Below are 19,102 nucleotides of genomic sequence, written 5' to 3'. Positions count from 1 at the left end.
AATTCGACTGGACATAATATTCTTGGGACCCCAATTCTCTCTCTCAAAACTTTTGTTCCATCTTTTTATGGTTTTGAATGTTGCTGAGTCTGAAGTCCACCTGACTTTTTATTCTTATAAGGTAAGGGACTTGATTTTTATACCTAGATGCTTATACAATTCTTTTTTTCATCCTCAAAGTCTTAATTTTTGAGTATATTCATTTACATAAACTTAGTGCTTTAAGACAGCACAAATGTATTATCTCACAGTTCGGTGGGTCAGAAACGCAGTAGATTCAGTGATTTCTATAGGTCCCACTAGGCTAAAGTCATGGCATCTGTCAGCCTTAATCTCTTCTCTGGAGGCCCAGTGTGGAATCCACTTCCAGGCTCATTCAGGCAATTGGCAGAGTGCAAATCCATGCAGTTGCAGAGCTGAAATCTCCATTTCCTTGCCAGCTCTTGGCCGGGAGCTGTTCCCACTTTGGAGGCCTCCTGCATTCCTTGGCTCCTGGCCCGTTCCATCCTGGAGCCAGCCACAGCGGGTTGAGTACCTCTCATGCTCTCACTCTTGCCTCTTGTTCTGCTGCATAACTCCAGCCAGAGAATTCTTTCTGCTTTTAAGGATTTGTGTGATTAGGCCCACTGGGATAATCGCCCTATCTTGAGGTCCATAACCTTAATCACATATGCAGAATCCCTTATGCCATGTAACAGTATATTCATATATTCTAGGGGTTAGGGTGTGGGCATCTTTAGGGAGGGCATTCTGCTGAAAGCTCGGGGTTTTTACGTTAATCATTTTTTATCACTTTTTCTTGGAAGACAGTGTAACCTTTCCAGGCTGTATTTTAAGCACATTTTTCACATATTTTATTTATCAACATTTTTTTCTGCTTCATGTGTTGAAACCTCTACTTGAATAATCCAGCTATCCTCAATATTGGACTCTGTCTCATTTTATCTCTAAATACTACATTAAAAATTGATTTTAGAGAGGTATTATTTACAAAGAAAAGCTGTGTCAGTCTAAAGTGATGAGTTTTAACAGGTGGACCTGACCACAGAACCCCAGTCCCATTTGTGATACAGGACATCTCCGTCACCCAGAAGCTTCCTTTGCAGCCCAGTCCTCCTTTCACCCCTCTGATTGCTTTAAAACTTTTCTTTCTCTCTCTCAACATTTTCTCTCTCTCAACACTTCCAAGTCTTGTTTCTGTGTCATTAATTGGACCTTCAGCCATGTTTCTTCTATTTTTTCTCTTGGTTCTGAGTTAGTTTTTAATGATGTTGTTTCACAGTTTGTTTCCTCAGCTCTGTAGTTTTCCATTTTATTCTGTGGTTTTATCATCTCGTTCTTAAGCTCTCATATAAGTGAATTTTTGATGTTTTTTTGTGTTTGGGGGCTTCCCTTGTGGCTCAGCTGGTAAAGAATCCAACTGCAATGCGAGAGACCTGGGTTCAATCCCTGGGTTAGGAAAATCCCCTGGAGCAGGGAAAGGCTACCCACTCCAGTACTCTGGCCTGGAGAATTCCATGGACTGTATAGTCCGTGGGGTTGCAAAGAGTCAGACACGACTAAGCGACTTTCACTTTCACTGGGGTGGGGGGCAGCTAAAAATACATTCTGTTCTACTTTGCAAATGATATCATATGCCGCTTAGGACAAATATTCCAAAATCAAAAGGAAGCACCGGAAAACAGTTTAAGTTAAAGGCATAGGTGTACTCTGTGGAATACAGCTGGGGACGCAGCTGGTAGCTATTACTTACTTGATTATTACAAGAAAATCTGGCACTTTCTGTGACCATACACAAATCCGTCTTTGTCATGTCCTACCTCATCTTTTTACCCAGTGTCAAAAGGGAAGGGAAAGGCTGCTTAGAACGAGGACTAAAAGGGAAACAAGCCAGGATTATTGGAGGTGGTCAGCTTCAACTTTTCTAAAGGAAACTCCCATTTTCACCTTTCCAGAGGGCTCCATGACAAATTATTTATTCAGCTTCAGAACTCACCTGAAGTTGAGAAAAAGAATGAGTGGAGAAATAAGAATGGAATTGAAATATATCTTGAACCTGTCTGCTTAATCCCTAATCCCTGCTAAATCATCTTTCATCTCTCTCTCGGTTTGATCCACTTTTGAGAAAGAGAACCCACTAGGGCATCCCCTGGGAAAACCCTCATCTTCTGTTCTCTTGTCTCTGCTTGGAGAGTCCTTAGGAGCTGGCCCACTGCGAGTATCTCCTCCTTCTCTGGGATGTTTCTGGCAGATCCAGCTGGTCTGCGACAGCCCCCTCCCAGGCTATGGTCCAAGGGCTCCATCCCGGTTGCCCACCCACCACCCCCGCCAGGTATTACAATGAGCTAGTCAAGGGAAAATGAGATAAAGAACCCCTTTGTACCGTCTGATGGCAGATTCTCTGTGTGCTGCTCAGAGAGCCTGGCGGGCAGCTAACCAGAGAGCAGCTCATGGTGGTCTTTGGCCAGGTCGTCTCAGGCCCATCATTCCTTCTCCTCCGGCGGCCATCTGTGACATTCCTTTTCTTTCTGCAGAGACTCTCTGGGAGCTTGGCAACTGGACTCATTGTTCTGACACGTGCGGCCACTTGGAAGCCCAAATTCAGAGACCCCAGTGCCTGATGGACAATGGGCAGGAAGTGAGCGAAGCCTTCTGTGACAAGCTTCAGAAACCACAAGCTGCGTTGCAGTCCTGTAACATCCGGGACTGCTCCCCAAGGTGTGTGCAGTCACTCTTCTCTCCTTGCTACCAGGGTTTTGCTGTTTTAAAATGCATATAATTTGGACTGAATAACTCAACCACTAACATTTGTTTTACGAGGACTGTACGAGCTGCTCAGCTAAGTAGTTTATGTGGATCACCTCACAGTCACCTATCAAGTTGAGATTATTCATTCTTTTTTTAAAAATTAAAAAAAAAATTTTTTTGGTTGTACTAAGCTGCATGCGCAGTCTTAATTCCCTGACCAGGGAACCTGAGCCCCTTGCACTGGAAGCTCAGAGTCTTAACCTCTGGACCTCCAGGGATGTCTCCAGTGTTGTTCATTCTCTATTATACAGTTGGAAAAAGGTCCGCTAGGCCACACAGGTGTGAGGGCCAGAATTCAAGTTGGGTTAGTCTGATTTCAGAGCTGCTGCTCTTAATTGCCACTCTCACCTGCTCTCTGCACTCACAATGGACCTTAAGAGCACAGGGAAACTTCAAGGGTTCACCTAGGAGATATGGCAGTGGGCCAGCATCACAAGAGGTGCTTGTGAAAATCACCATTCCTTAGACTCTACCCCCAGGGTCTTGTTGTTTAGTTGCCCAATTGTGTCCAACTGTTTGTGACTCCAGTTGGCCCAAGTTCATGTTCACTGCATTGGTGATGCCATTCAGATATCTCATCCTCCGATGCCCTCTTTTCCTTCTGCCCTCAATCTTTCCCAGCATCAATCACTTTTCCAATGAGTTGTCTGTTACATCAGATGATCGAAACTGGAGATTCAGCCTCAGCATCAGTCCCTCCAATGAATTTTCAGGGTTGATCTCCCTCAAGATTGACTGGTTTGATCTTACCGTCCAAGGGACTTTCAGGAGTCTTCTCCAGCGCCACAGTTTGAAGGAATCAATTATTAGGTGTTCTGCCTTCTGTAGGTCATTTCTCACAACTGTAGGTGACCACTGGGAGGACCATAGCCTTGATAATACAGGCAGTGTAATGTCTGTGCTTTTCAACACTGTCTAGGTTTGTCATCGCTTTCCTGCCACAAAGCAATCATCTTCTGCAGTCACCATCTGCAGTGATTTTGGAACCTAAGAAGAGGAAATCTGTCACTACTTCCACCTGTTCTTCTTTGTCATGAAGTAATGAGGCTAGTGGAGAAGGCAATGGCAAGCCACTCCAGTACTCTTGCCTAGAAAATCCCATGGATGGAGGAGCCTGGTAGGCTGCAGTCCTTGGGGTCGCTAAGGGTCGGACACGACTGAGCGACTTCACTTTCACTTTTCACTTTCACACATTGGAGAAGGAAATGGCAACCCACTCCAGTGTTCTTGCCTGGAGAATCCCAGGGATGGGGGAGCCTGGTGGGCTTCCATCTATGGTGTCACACAGAGTCGGACACGACTGAAGTGACTCAGCAGCAGCAGTGAGGCTAGATGACACGATCTTAGTTTTTTTATACTTTATTCTTAAGCCAGCTCTTTCACTCTCCATCACCCTCATCAAGAGACTCTAGTTCCTCTTCACTTTCTGCCATTAGAGTGGTATCATCCTCACCCCCAAGAGTAAAACCATTAATAACCTTTCAGTGTCATAGATGACACAAATCAATAGTTTTAAAGGTATTCAAAATCAAGCTCGTAATCTCCACCAAATCTGATCTGCCCCTAGTGTTCCCGATCACGATGACTACATCCTAAGCTACCCACTCCCCTTTCCTCTCACTTCCTTCCGTTCCTGTCAATTTCCTGCTGTCATTGTCATGCCTCATGAACGCCTCAGCGGGAGCCTCCGGAGTTTCGTCTCCTTCCTAGAGTGCCTTCAGAATTCCCTGATAGCTCAGTTGGTAAAGAATCTGCCTGCAATGCTGGAGAACCGAGTTCGATTCCTCAGTGAGGAAGATCCCCTGGAGAAGGGATAGGTTACCCATTCCAGTATCCTTGGGCTTCCCTTGTGGCTCAGCTGGTAAAGAATCGCATTACAATGAGGGAGACCTGGGTTTGATCCCTGGGTTGGGAAGATCCCCTGGAGAAGAGAAAGGCTACACACTCTGGTATTCTGGCCTGGAGAATTACATGGAGAGTGTCCATGGGATCACAGAGCGTCAGACAGGACTGAGAAACTTTCACGTAGAGTGCCTTGTTCACTCTATAAGCAGAGAAACATCTTTTATTTTACTCTTTTTTTTTTTTTTGAGTAGTTTTACGATGTTAGTTAGTTTCTGCTGCACAGCAAAGTGAATCAGCCCCATATACACATACATCCCCTCCTTTTTGGATTTCATTCCCATTTAGGTCACCACAGAGCACTGAGTAGAGTTCCCTGTGCTGTACTTTGGGGTCTCATTAGTTACCTATTTTATACATATCAGTGTATATATGTAAATTGCAATCTTCCAGTTCATCTTCCAAGATGGCGCTAGTGGCAAAGGATCTTCCTGCCAATGCAGGAGCTGAAGGAGACACAGGTTCGATTGCTGGGTTGAGAAGATCCTTTGGAGGAGCAAGTACCAACCCACTCCAATATTCTTGCCTGGGAAATCCCATGGACAGAGGAGCCTGCTGGCCTACAGCCCATGGGGTCGCAAGGAGTCAGACCCAACTTAGTGACTGAACAACAACAAGAAGGAGCAAATATGTGCTTCCTTTTTCTTCCCTTTGGTTTCAATGAGTTGAAATCCACCTTTTTGAAATTTCCACCTAATTTTGCCCTAGCTCTGCTCTCTGAGGCCACACAGATGATGACTTTTACATCCCTGAGGATGACTTTTCCTATTTGGACCAGTCTGTTGTTTCATGTCCAGTTCTAACTGTTGTTTCCTGACCTGCATATAGGTTTCTCAAGAGGCAGGTCAGGTGATCTGGTATTCCCATCTCTTTCAGAATTTTTGACAGTTTATTGTGATCCACTCAAAGGCTTTGGCATAGTCAATAAAGCAGAAATAGATGTTTTTCTGGAACTCTCTTGCTTTTTCCATGACCAGCAGATGTTGGCAATTTGATCTCTGGTTCCTCTGCCTTTTCTAAAACCAGCTTGAACATCTGGAAGTTTATGGTTCACGTATTGCTGAAGCCTGACTTGGAGAATTTTGAGCATGACTTTAATAGTGTGTGAGATGAGTGCAAGTGTGTGGTAGTTTGAGCATTCTTTGGCATTGCCTTTCTTTGGGATTGGAATGAAAACTGACCTTTTCCAGTCCTGTGGCCACTGCTGAGTTTTCCAAATTTGCTGGCATATTGAGTGCAGCACTTTCACAGCATCATGTTTCAGGATTTGAAATAGCTCAACTGGAATTCAAAAAGGAGTATGTCAAGGCTGTATATTGTCACCCTGCTTACTTAACTTACATGCAGAGTACATCATGAGGAATGCTGGGCTGGAAGAAGCACAAGCGGGAATCAAGATTGCTGGGAGAAATATCAATAACCTCAGATATGCAGATGACACCACTCTTATGGCAGAAAGTGAAGAGGGACTAAAGAGCCTCTTGATGAAAGTGAAAGAGGAGAGTGAAAAAGTTGGCTTAAAGCTCAACATTCAGAAAACTAAGATCATGGCATCTGGTCCCATCACTTCATGGGAAATAGATGGAAAAACAGTGGAAACAGTGTCAGACTTTATTTTTTTGGGCTCCAAAATCACTGCAGATGCTGATTGCAGCCATGAAATTAAAAGACGCTTACTCCTTGGAAGGAAAGTTATGACCAACCTAGATAGCATATCAAAAAGCAGAGACATTACTTTGCCAACCAAGGTCCGCCTAGTCAAGGCTATGGTTTTTCCAGTAGTCATGTGTGGATGTGAGAGTTGGACTGTGAAGAAAGCTGAGCACCGAAGAATTGATGCTTTTGAACTGTGGTGTTGGAGAAGACTCTTGCGAATCCCTTGGACTGCAAGGAGATCCAACCAGTCCATTCTAAAGGAGATCAGTCCTGGGTGTTCATCGGAAGGACTGATGCTAAAGCTGAAACTCCAATACTTTGGCCACCTCATGTGAAGAGTTGACTCACTGGAAAAGACTCTGATGCTGGGAGGGATTGGGGGCGGGAGGAGACGGGGACGACAAAGAATGAGATGGCTGGATGGCATCACCGACTCTATGGACATGAGTTTGAGTGAACTCCGGGAGTTGGTGATGGACAGGGAGGCCTGGAGTGCTGCGATTCATGGGGTTGCAAAGAGTCAGACATGACTGAGCGACTAAACTGAACTGAACTGAACTGAGGATGCTTTATCCCACCCCAATGCTGTTGTCTCTACATGGCAATTTTGTTGATTCTGAGTGAAAGGAAATCTGAGAATACAGATGGGAATTCATATGTGCTGCTGCCCATTCCCGGATACCTGTATGTAGGCCCTGAAACAATCATAATGCTAGGGTGGGCTTTCCCTTTGGAAGACAGTCCCCATCGGGACTGTCCTACTAAGCTCCTGTAGTTTTTATTCTTAGGTGGCTCACAGGCACGTGGTCAGAGTGCTGTGTCTTGTGGTGAAGGATTCCACAGTGGGCAAGTGACATGTCAGTGCACAATAGCCAACAGAACGGTGCAGGTGTTGCCACTGAGAGTGTGCATCCCCAGAGTCAGGACTCTGAACGAAGGAACTAGGTAGTGCTAAGAAATGTAGTGTTTTCAAATCTTCAGTCCCTGCAGTCAAACCCACGCATCAAAAAAGAGACTTCTCCTGGCAGTCCACTGTTAGGAATTTGCCTTCCAATGCAAGGGATGTGGGTTCCATCCCTGGTCAGGGGGCTAAGATCCCACATGCCATGAGGTCAAAACATCAAAACATAAAACATAAGCAATCTTCTAACAAAATCCCACCCATCAGGGCCCCTCCCCACAGGGGACAGGAGAGCGCCCAACTCCTGCAGGACATTCAGGAAACTCATCTGCACAGGGGGCTGACCACACCACACACCAGCTGGTTCAGGGGACTTACTCTTCAATCCTAGACTTCCTGGTCCTGATTAACTCAGGATGCAGAGATCAAAAGTTCCCCTCAGCCCTTCTGAAAAAGTTCAGTATTGTCAGTGAAGGAGGATAGCACACTCTTTCTGCATTTCTGCCCTGAAGTGCAGCAATTGTCTCTCTTGAGAATGACTGTGCTGATTCTTAGGTCATTAACTCCAAGTCCTACATGACTACACACTTCCCCAGCTGGAGAGGATGAAGAACTGAGGATGATGCATCTTTCTGGAGAAATGAAGTTTATTAAAACTATGAAGAACCAGGCAGTTTGCAAAAACTAGCTCCTTCACCACCAACATCGAAGGAGGATTGTGGAGGAAGGGGGACATGCTGTTGGGGATAGTTCAGTCTGTGAAGTTTTACCCAGTAGGGGACGAGGGGTGGTCAGGCCAGGGTGATGCCTCATGGTCGCCCAGGCCACTCCAGACCATCCTCCTACCTGGCCAGGGTTTCTGAAGGCCGTGGAGGTGCTGGATTTGAAAATCATAGTCCACTTGTCAGGGTCCCAGGGAGCTCGGCAGATCTGACCTTTTGTCTCCATTAGTCATCCAGGGGCATTTCTGGGACTATTGTATTTTTATGCCTCTCTGGGGAGCCTGAAACAGAAATGTTTCACAATAAAATTTCATATTCTCCCAGCCAGCCCCTTCTTTTTCTGGCTGAGGCTGGAGGGAGTGGCTGGGGAGTGGGGCTGCCCAGCTTGGGAGGTGCTTCTGATGCTGTTGGCTACACTCAGGGGTCAGTTGGTTCCCTCTGAGGCTTTGCTGCAGGTGCCTTGGTTGCTGCTGGTGTCACAGGTGTCATGGGGGTTGCGGGTGTCACAGGTGTTGCCGGAGCTGCTGGTGTCATGGGTGCTGTGGTGTCAGTGTCTCGGGTGCTGCTGGTGTCTTGGGTGTCGTGGGTGCCACAGGTGTTGCAGCTGTCGCTGATGCCACTTGTGGAGGGGGAGGCCCCAAGGTCTAGACTTGGGGTGATGGCCCTTGCCTCTGGGCAGGGTGGGGCGGTAGTAGGCTCAGTGGTCTTCTCCTGTGAATCATGGGTTGTCTCCTGCCTGGAATGGTCTCCTACAGGAATAGCCAGGCCAGTAGGAGGGTGGATGCCTCAGGGCTTGGAGACTGGAGTTCTCAGTTGCTAAGGTTCTTGGAAGAGGAGGGAGGGCCTCACAATAATGGTCTGGAATCCCACCTTGGGTCCCTTCAAGTGTAGGCTCTGGTCCCACTTTGAGCCCAGAATCATCACCGCTGTCACCCCCAAGTTCTCTTCACAGAGTGGCAGGAGTGGCTCCTGGCCCATCTTAACCCATGGATGCTTCCAAATATCAGTTAAAGTACCTCTGTTGACAAACCCTACAGGGTTGAGGGTCAGCGTATTTGCCAGGAAGCTTCTTATTTCAGATGATAGGTAGTGTGGGGCACATGATATTGCCCTATGAGCACTCTATGCCAGAGCGGCCAGAAATCTTGTCCCTGGAAGGGGAAGGACCCGGTTACCATGATTGCAGGACGACACCGAGGCTCCACACAGCAACAGGTGGGCCCATGTAGCTCTGCCCCAGGACTAGCTCAGGGGCTGTGTAGGCGGCAGTGCCACAGAAATTATCTAGCTTCTCTCTTGGGTTTTACTCGTTGCTCAGACCGAAGTCTGAAATCTTCACCTGGTTCTCATCAAGGAGCAAGTTGCTTAGTGAATGATGGTCCCAGTGAATGATGGTCCCAGTGAATGATGCCCCGACTTGTTTGCAACCTCATGGACAGGACTTTAACCCACCAGGTTCCTGTGTCCCTGACCTCTTCTCTTTGTACACACAGAAAGAGAGAGTTCTGGGTGTCTCTTCCACTTCTGTATGGACACTTCCTATGGGATTAAGGCTCCACCCTTTGGCCTCATCTAACTTGTGACCTTCTTGTAGACCCTGTCTCCAAATATAGTCACATTGGTGGTTAGGACTTCAGTATATAAATTTTGAGGGGATACAGTTTGGTCCATACATTTTGCCTTTTGCCCCCCAAAATTCATGTCCTCCTCATGTGCAGAATACACTCACCCCATCTCAACATCCCCAGAATTCTTAAGCCATTCCAACATCAATTCCAAGTCTGAAATCTCATTAAAATGTCACCTGATCAGGTACGGGTGAGAAGTGACATACAAAATTAATCCTCACAGAATCCATAAAGAAAAATGCAACATAGTGTTGAAACAGATAACAGAAAATCTGTACAAGTAAAGGCACTCTGAGTGCTATAAAGGAGCCCATTCCCTGAAATGAACTGGAACACATACTTCCAATTCAAATTGCTGTCAAATTCTTTTTTCAGAACTTCATATAATTTTGACATTCATATGGGAGAGTAAGGACAAGAGATTTTTTGAAAAACAAATCATTAGGAGTATAGAAAGACTTTCCTTATCTGATGTCAAAGCGTCTTGCTAAGCTGTTGTAAGTAAAACGGTACAGCATCAGTGCAGAATAGACATGAGTTGTAGAGTATAATAAGAGTACAGAAACAGACCCACGTTAAATGAATTTAAAGTCCAAAATCTGTTAATCATAGAGGGAAGAAGAGTTTTTAAAAATGAACAGTATAAAACTACAGAAAGTCTTTTTTGAGGACATTAAATAAAATGTGTTAGTCAGTCATGTCCAACCCTTTGTGACCCCATAGACTGTAGCCCATTAGGCTCCTGTATCCATGGCATCCTCCAGGCAAGAATACTGGAGTGGGTAACCATTCCCTTCTCCAGGGGATCTTCCTGACCTGGGGATCAAAAGCAGGTCTCCTTCATTGCAGATTCTTTACCATCTGAGCCACCAGGGAAGCACAAGGACTATTAAAGAAGACCTAAATAAATGAAAAGGCATTGTATATTTATGGATCAAAAGACTTAATATTATTCACGTGACAGTAAATTGATCTACAGATTCAACACAATCCCTATCAAAACCCCAGCTTCCTTGCAGAAATTGGCAAGCTGATCCATATTTCCTATATGGAAATATAAAGGACCCAGGATAGTCAAAGCAGTCTAGAGAAAGAACAGTTAGAGGGCTCAGACATGTCAGTTTCAAAACTTACTACAAGACAATAATAAGACAGTGCAGTACTAACATGGGCTTCCCCAGTGGGTCAGCGGTAAAGAACTGGCAGATGTGGGTTTGATCCCTGTGTCTGCAAGATCCCCTGGAGAAGGGAACTGCAACTCACTCCAGCATTCTTGCCTGGGAAATCTCATTGACAGGATTCTGGCAGGCTGCAGTTCACTCTGTCCATGGGATTGCAAAGAGTTGGACATGACTTAGTCACTAAACAACAACAACAACGTGGTGCTAACATAGCATAGATGCATAGATTGATGAAACTGAGTTGAAAGTCTAGAGACAAATCCATGTATCTATGTCAGTTGATTTTCTACAAGGGTGACAATACTAATTCAATGGAGAAAGAACAGTTTTTTCATCAATGGTGAAGGACAGCTGAATATGCACATACGAAAGAATGAACTTGGACTCCTGGCATATAATGTTTACAAAGTATTAACTCAAAATTTATCAGAAACCTAAATTTAACTGCTAAAATAAAGCTCTTGGAAGAAACTGTAGCCATAAATCTTCATGCTTTGGATTAGGAGATGGTTTCTTAAATATGACACAAAAAACATAAGCTACAACAGCAACAAAAATAGATAAATGGGACTACATCAAAATTTAAAGCTTTGTTGCTATAAGGGATGTAATCAAGAAAGTGGACAGCCATAGAATGGGAGAAAATATTTAAAAATCATATACATGAAAGGGAAATTGTTTCTAGGCCTGTTTGTAAGTCCAACAAAGTTAGCCTAGGTACCCAACAAACACAATAGACTATATAGTATTGCACCGTAATAGGTTTATAATACTTTTCACACAAATAACACATAAGAAACAAACACAAAAAACATTTTTGATCTTAAAGTACAGGACCTTGAAAAAGTACATTAGTACAGTTATAATAGCTGACATACAGGGGCACATTCACGTCTTTGAAAGTTCTCAACTTGAAGGTTCATATCTAGGGGAGGGACTTACTGTAAAATGTATACATTAAGCAGTGACTTTTAGGGTATGTGAATTATATCTCAATAATGTGGGCAAATTAAAAAAAATGATTGTATGAGGGAAATTGTTCAACTGATTTAAGAAAAATAAATAGAGAACCCAAACTCACAGCATAGAACAGAATAAATCAGCCTTGATTAAAGTGCTTCAGTGTAAAAGTCATTAAACTGGAATAGAACTACCAGGATGCAAAGGATCTTTTCAAGTATAAAACAAACAGAAAAAATTGATATGTGTTATTAGTACAGAAAAATTTAAGAACTGAATGTCAATTTTTTTTTCTGTAATTGAACTCACCTGCTGCACACAAGCCTCCATTTTTGCTCTAAGCAGGAAAACCCAAACTTAGCTATAGCTTATGGTTTTAAGCACAGTGATTGCTGAACCTTAACCTGGTCAGTTAGAGATTGGCCCTGTCCTTTCTACCCCTTCTCCCCAAGGATGGTCTCAGCTTATGAGGAGGAAAAGAGGATGAAAAGAAACTTAGGTATCTATCTGGCTTTGAAGGTCTGATCCTCAGAGCTCGGCTTACATCCTACCTAACTTATCTGAATATTCACTGGAAGCTGAAGCTCCAAATACTTTGGCCACATAATGCAAAGAGCCAATTCATTGGAAAAGACCCTGATACTGAGAAAGATTGAGGGCAGGAGGAGAAGCCAGGTGACAGAGGATGAGGTGGTTGGATGGCATCACTGACTTAATGGACAGGAGTTTGAGCAAACTCTGGGAGACAGTGAAGTATAGGGAAGCCTGGCGTGCCGCAGGTCATGGGGTCACAAAGAGTTGGACACAACTGAGCGACTGAACAACAACTTCCCTTGGGGACAGCTGACCCCCTGTAGCTCGTCTCTGGCAATGCTGCCATAGCACATGGTTTTGGCACCCCAGCATACATGAGCTCACAAGGTGCTTTTTTAATAAGATCTGTCTTTATTTTGGCCACACTGCACAGCATGTGGAATCTTAATTCCCCATTAGGGATCAAACCCGTGCCCCCTGCATTGGGAGCACAGAGTCTTAACCAGTAAACTGATAGGGAGGTTGCTTACAAGGTTGTTTATAATGCACTTTGCTTTCATTTCAGTGTCCTGGATGTTTCCTGGGTCGCATTGTGAGGATGCAGCAGCATCACATAATTTGTCAGCACCCCAAGAGTTCTGAGTCCAGCTGTGATGACACCAAGAGGTACTGGCCCCACCCTAGGGCAGCACACAACCTCTCCCACCTCAGATAAGGACTATGATATCTGGAAATGGCATCATCCCTCCATACACCACCTCTCATAATGCCCAGTTCCTACTCAGTTATGATTTTTTATGGTGCCATCCTCTATGGTGTATGGTATACTGTTGCTGTTCAATCACTAAGGCATGTTCGACTCTGCAATCCCATGGACTGCAGCTTGCAGTCTGTAGGGAAGCCCTTTCCTTCAGCATCTCCTAAAGTTTGCTCAAATTCATGTCCATTGAGTTGGTGATTCTTTCTAACCATCTCATCACCTTGATTTCCTTTAGGATTGATTGGCTTGATCTCCATGCTATTCAAGGGACTTGTAAGAGTCTTCTCTTGAAAAGCATCACAATATGAAAGTGTAAGTTCTTTCTTCAGTGTTCAGCCTTCTTTATGGTCCAATTCTCACATCCGTACATGACTACTAGAAAAAACCACATCTTTGACTGTATGGACTTTTGTTGGCAAGGTGATGTTTCTGCTTTTTAATATGCTGTTTAGGTTTACCAAAGCTTTCCTCCAAAGGAGCAAGTGTCTTTTAATTTCATGGCGGCAGTCATCATCCTCAGTAATTTGGGAGCCTGAGAAAAGAAAATCTGTCACTGCTTCCATTTTCCCCCCTTCTATTTGCCATGAAGTGATGGGACTGGACGCCATGATCTTATTTGTTTTTTGAATGTTGAGTTTCAAGCTATCTTTTTCACTGTCTCTTATCAGGAGACTCTTTAGTTCCTCTTCACTTTCTGCCATTAGAGTGGAGTGGTATCATCTGCATATCTGAGGTTGTTGATATGTCTCCCAGCAATGTTGATTCCAGCTTGTGCTTCATTTTGGATGATGTACTCTATGTATAAAGTTAAAGAAGCAGGGTGACAATATACAATCTTGACATACTCCTTTCCCAATCTGGAGCCAGTCTGTTGTTCCATGTCCGGTTCTAACTGTTGCTTCTTGACTTGCATACAGGTTTCTCAGGAGACAGGTAAGAAGATGGCCTGGTATTCCCATCTCTTGGAATTTTCCACAGTTTGTTGTGATCTATTTGATCCACACAGTCAAAGGCTTTAGCATAGTCAATGAAGCAAAAGTAGGTGTTTTTCTGGAATTCTCTTGGTTTCTCTATGATCCAGCAAATGCTGGCAATATGATCTCTGGTTCCTCTTCCTCTTCGAAACCCAGCCTGTACATCTGGAAGTTCTCAGTTCACAGATTGCTGCAGACTAGCTTGAAGGATTTTGAGCATAACCTTGCCAGTATGTGAAATGAGCACAATTGTGCAATAGTTTAATCATTCTTTGGTATTGCCCTTCTTTGGGATTGGAATGAAAATTGACCTTTTCCAGTCCTGTGGCCACTGCTGAGTTTTCCAAATTCATCAGTTCTCTTTAATTTACAGATTAAATCTGGATCCTAATGTTTTCAATTATTCTAAACTTATTCCTCTGTTTAGAAACTGTTTGATTAGGGTGTTGGGACAGTGGCTTGGCAGAGAATAAAGTAAACTTTTATCTTGCTAAGGGGCTTACACAAGAAGAATGCTTCTGTCTTGAATAAAAGTCTAAAGTGGTAGATGGTTTAGAGGGTAGAAGAGCTCTGCTCCCTGAGGTCACTCAGAGACCCAGATGCCTTCCATCTGGCAGTTCCACCACCCTAGAGGAACGTGCTTCAGCCAGAGGAAGTGGGGAGAGAGCTGAGAGGGCCACCAATGGAATCTGGAGTTCTGTCACTCTCTTCTTGGTGTAACTTTGAACTTGCTAACTTCCTAATCGTCACATTGGAGTATTATTGTCCATGTCAAATTATGATTGGGAAGTTGTTTTTAATTGAAGTGTAGTTGATTTATGATGTGTGTTAATTTCTGCTCTACAGTCACGTGATTAGTTATACATATATGTACGTTCTTTTTAATATGCTTTTCCATTATAGTTTATCATAGGATATTGAATATAGTTCTCTGTGCTATACAATAGAAACTTGTTTATCCATCCTATGTATAAAAGCTTACATGTGCTAACCCCAGCCTCCCAATCCATCCTTCCCCCAACTCCCCTCCCTTGGCAACCACCAGTCTGTTCTGTCAGTGATTCTGTTTCTGTTCGTATGTAGGTTCATTTGTGTCATTCTTTAGATTCCACTCATAAGTGATGGTTTTGTCTTTTTCTGACATTTCACTTAGTATGATAATGTCTAGTTGCATCCATGTCACTGCAGATGGCATTATTCCATCCTTTTTTGTGGCTGAGGAGAAGGAAATGGCAACCCACTCCAGTGTTCTTGCCTGGAGAATCCCAGAGACAGGGGGGCCTGGTGGGCTTCCGTCTATGGGGTCACACAGAGTTGGACACGACTGAAGTGACTTAGCAGCAGCAGCAGCAGCAGTATTCCATTGTATATATGTACTACATCTTCATCCATTCCTCTGTCGATGGACACTTATGTTGTTTCCGTGTCTTGGCTGTTGTGAATAGTGATGCTATGAACATAGGGGTGCATGTATCTTTTTAAATTATAGTTTGTCCAGTATATACCTTGGAGTGGGATTGCTGGATCATATGGTAACTCTTGTTAGTTTTCTGAGGAACCTCCATGCTGTTTTCCACAGTGGCTGCACCAATGTACATTCCCACCAGCAGTGTAGGAGGGTTCCCTTTTCTCCACACCCTCTCTAGCATTTATTTGTTGACTCTTTAATGATGATCATTCTGACTGGTATGAGGTGGTTCCTCATTATAGTTTTAATTTGCATTTTTCTAGTAATTAGCGATGTTGAGGACCTTTTCCTCTGCTCATTGGCCATCTGTATTTCTTTTTTGGAGAAATGTCTGTTTAGGTCTTCTGCCTATTTTTGGATAGGCTTTTATTGTTGTTGTTGAGTTGTATGAGTTCTTTGTACATCTTGGAAAGTAAGCCCTTATTGCTTGCATCATTTGCAAACATTTTCTCCCATTCTGTGGACTGTCTTGTGTCTGGGAGGTTTTGATTAACTGGTTTAGTGTGAAGCACTCAGCAGCCTGAGTCATAGCAGATGCTCACTCTATGGCTCTTCCTTCCTCCTCCACATTGTGAGTTGCTGGGGAAAATGAGATGACCCTGACCATTGGCTCAGTTTCCATTGAGCCTTCACTAAGGTTTGTCAACGTAGTGTCAGCTGCATTTCCTATTAGCAGCACAATTCCAGCCAGAATCATTCTCCTTGAGTAGAAAACATTCAGAACAGGTGCCCTGATTCTCAACAGAAAACCTAGCTTCCAATTTTGTTTTAGTAGTTTGTGGTGGTGGAGAAGGCAATGGCAAGCCACTCCAGTATTCTTGCCTAGAATGTCCCATGGATGGAGGAGCCTGGTAGGCTGCAATCCGTGGGGTCGCTAAGGGTCGGACACGACTGAGCGACTTCACTTTCACTTTTCACTTTCACACATTGGAGAAGGAAATGGCAACCCACTCCAGTGTTCTTGCTTGGAGAATCCCAGGGACAGGGGAGCCTGGTGGGCTTCCGTCTATGGGGTCACACAGAGTCGGACACGACTGAAGTGACTTAGCAGCAGCAGCAGCAGCAGTTTGTGGTGGATATCTGGACCTGATTGAGTGAGAAATCTATCTTTTAAGATCACTCTTCCCTTTTCACTTTTGGGATCAATCTCAGTGAATCTGTGAAGGGCTTTCTGTAGTCTATCTAGGAATTTACCAGGTTCTTCCTTCTTTCCCTGTTTTATTTTTGCCAGTTTGGCATAGTTTAAAGTTTTAGCATGTGGTTGCCTGAGTCCTTCAAGAACACATCTGACAAAGTGACTTTGATCCCATCTTTTTTTAGCTGTGTAATAGTCCTAGTCTGGTTCTGTTGTCGGGACTGCCTGATTCCCAGTAGGGAGGGCGGCTATCTTGTCCTCTATCTTTCCTGCTGATTCATTACCAAGCCATTCATCTCCATAGGCAACAGCTTTCTCCAAAACTCAAGTTTTTGAGTCAGGATTTAGCGTCTGTCCCAATATATACATCACATCTTTCCAAGTAAGGCCATAAACAGAATAACACCCTTAAAGGCTCTAATATATTTCTCTGCATCCTCCAAATAGTTTCCCAGATCCTCCTTGATTCTTTGTATTTCTTAATAAGAAAAGAGGTGATTAACTCTCAGAGACTGGTTGTTCCTCCCAGTGGGTCCTTCCTGAAGAGGCGACAGCTTGTGTGGCTGACCCTCAGCCTCTCTAGCTGCCCTTTGCATATGACCCCGAGGTCTGTTTTTCCTTGACTCTGTCTCCTATCCTCTGTCTCTTCCTCCATCTCATCTCCTTTCTCATCCTGTATTTTACCCTTAGTTTTAGTTGCCTGAGTTTCCTTTATTTCAACTGAGTTTCTATTGAAACCACAGTAGTCTGAGGTCATATTGAAACAAGGATGGCCTGAACCTCTGCTGAGACTGGAGTAGTTTGAATTTCAGCATGAATTTCTGCCGAGACCAAGGCAACCCTTCCTAGTGGGGTGCCCTGACTTTCAGTTTGTTCAGTTGTGAGCCCCAGATACAGGGGCAAAGTAGGAGACAGGAGGGAACTGAAAGTTTCACACCCAAATCTATACCCTTAGGACATGTCTGGCATGTCTCGCAGAGAGAAAAAGAGCAGCACATATGTCACTTCTACCCATTTCTCTTGTTTTCTACAGAACTGGTCTAATTGTAAAATGGTGTAATTAAGAGACACTCCAACAGGCCATTGTTAACCATCCTCCAATGGATACCGTGGCCATGCAGTTTCACATAGGATGGTCAGGTGTGTCTTCTTTAAGCCCTGGGAATGGAATCTATCCCAGTTTTTCAGGATACAGTCCAAAGTAGTAAGGCTGTAACTGTTAGCTCCCGTTTGTAAAAGAGAAAAAAAGCAGTGTCCAGCACTTTGTCTCTTTCTACCCGAGGTGTACCTCCTTGCTGTAGATGGGAATGGAGATAGGTCTTCCACCTAAGCTTCCTTCCCTAGCTGAAGTTAACCTGTCTCTTACCGACACAGGTGTCGCATCACTGGCCTTCTCCGTTCTATCAGCGAGGTGGGAAGGAGATGAACCAGGGGTGGACCTGATGGCATCCCAAACTGATGTCCAGTTGCTCACCATTAAGACCTTTTCCTGATTTCTGCTCTTCCTCGGATGTCACCCAGGATGCAAGAGATTAGCCTTCCAGAATGCCTCCCAAGCTAAGACGACTAGTGGAAACGTTCGTCTCTTGGGTACCTATGCACAGTCCTGAATATATTCCTGACCACAATAAAACTGGAAAACCATAAAGGGACAAACATAAAACCCAAAATGTCCCTTCGGGGTGTCACGGCATCAGTATATGTCACAGTGAAAGAGGTGGTGAAGGGCCGGCCAGAGAGGAAAAAGTGTTGTCCTCGAGCTATTAGGGCCAATCCTTTCAGTTCATTTCCACAGATTCCACAGGAAGAATATCTAAGGAGCTGAGACACAAGTCACTGGAGCGCCTCCTCTGGTCTCCTAAGAGCTAGTGTTACCAAGGGAAGAAGCCCATGCACTTCCAGTCTTTCCAGATCCTAGAATTTCCGTGCTGTGTCCTCAGAAACCTCATGATCACCAGCAGCACCTCTATCCACTTAGACCGGAGGCACAGCTGTGACACGGACTCACTTTCAGGTTGCTGGCCCCGATGCAGGCAACTAGAGAGCAACCTCTAGCCTGAGAGACGTTCCTGGAGCTAGAGCTCCACCTCTCTCCTAACTCCTGTCTGCAGTACTTGAGAATACAACCAAGGTAACTTTCGGCTCCTAGAAAGGCAAGTGCTTCATGACTATCAATCCAAACTTGGGGTCTAAGTCAAAGTATGCAGTAACAGCATGGATCGCAAGTCCCTTGAAAGTCTATTATTTTATAGATCAGGTTCAGTTCAGTTCAGTTCAGTCGCTCAGTCGTGTCCGACTCTCCGCGACCCCATGAACCACAGCACGCCAGGCCTCCCTGTCCATCACCAACTCCCGGAGTACACTCAAACTCATGCCCACAGAGTCGGTGATGCCATCCAGCCATCTCATTCTCCGTCGTCCCCTTCTCCTCCCGCCCCCAACCTTTCCCAGCATCAGAGTCTTTTCCAGTGAG

General features: G+C 44.5%; 1 long non-coding RNA gene across 1 annotated transcript; it reads left to right on the top strand.

Moving 5' to 3' along the window:
* Nucleotides 1-2,569: 2,569 nt before the first annotated feature.
* LOC148774552 (uncharacterized) lies at nucleotides 2,570-18,779 on the top strand. The gene is made up of 3 exons (XR_016035726.1): nucleotides 2,570-2,718; nucleotides 12,858-12,958; nucleotides 18,004-18,779. It is a non-coding gene; the product is annotated as an uncharacterized LOC148774552 (long non-coding RNA).
* The last annotated feature ends 323 nt before the right edge of the window (nucleotides 18,780-19,102 follow it).

Source organism: Moschus berezovskii, chromosome 21 (genome assembly GCF_049115385.1).
Source record: "Moschus berezovskii isolate FMDL1 chromosome 21, NW_MosBer_1.0, whole genome shotgun sequence".
Classification (NCBI taxonomy): domain Eukaryota; kingdom Metazoa; phylum Chordata; class Mammalia; order Artiodactyla; family Moschidae; genus Moschus; species Moschus berezovskii.
The sequence above is the reverse complement of the archived record's forward strand: the minus strand, read 5'-3'. Positions and strand labels throughout refer to the sequence as shown.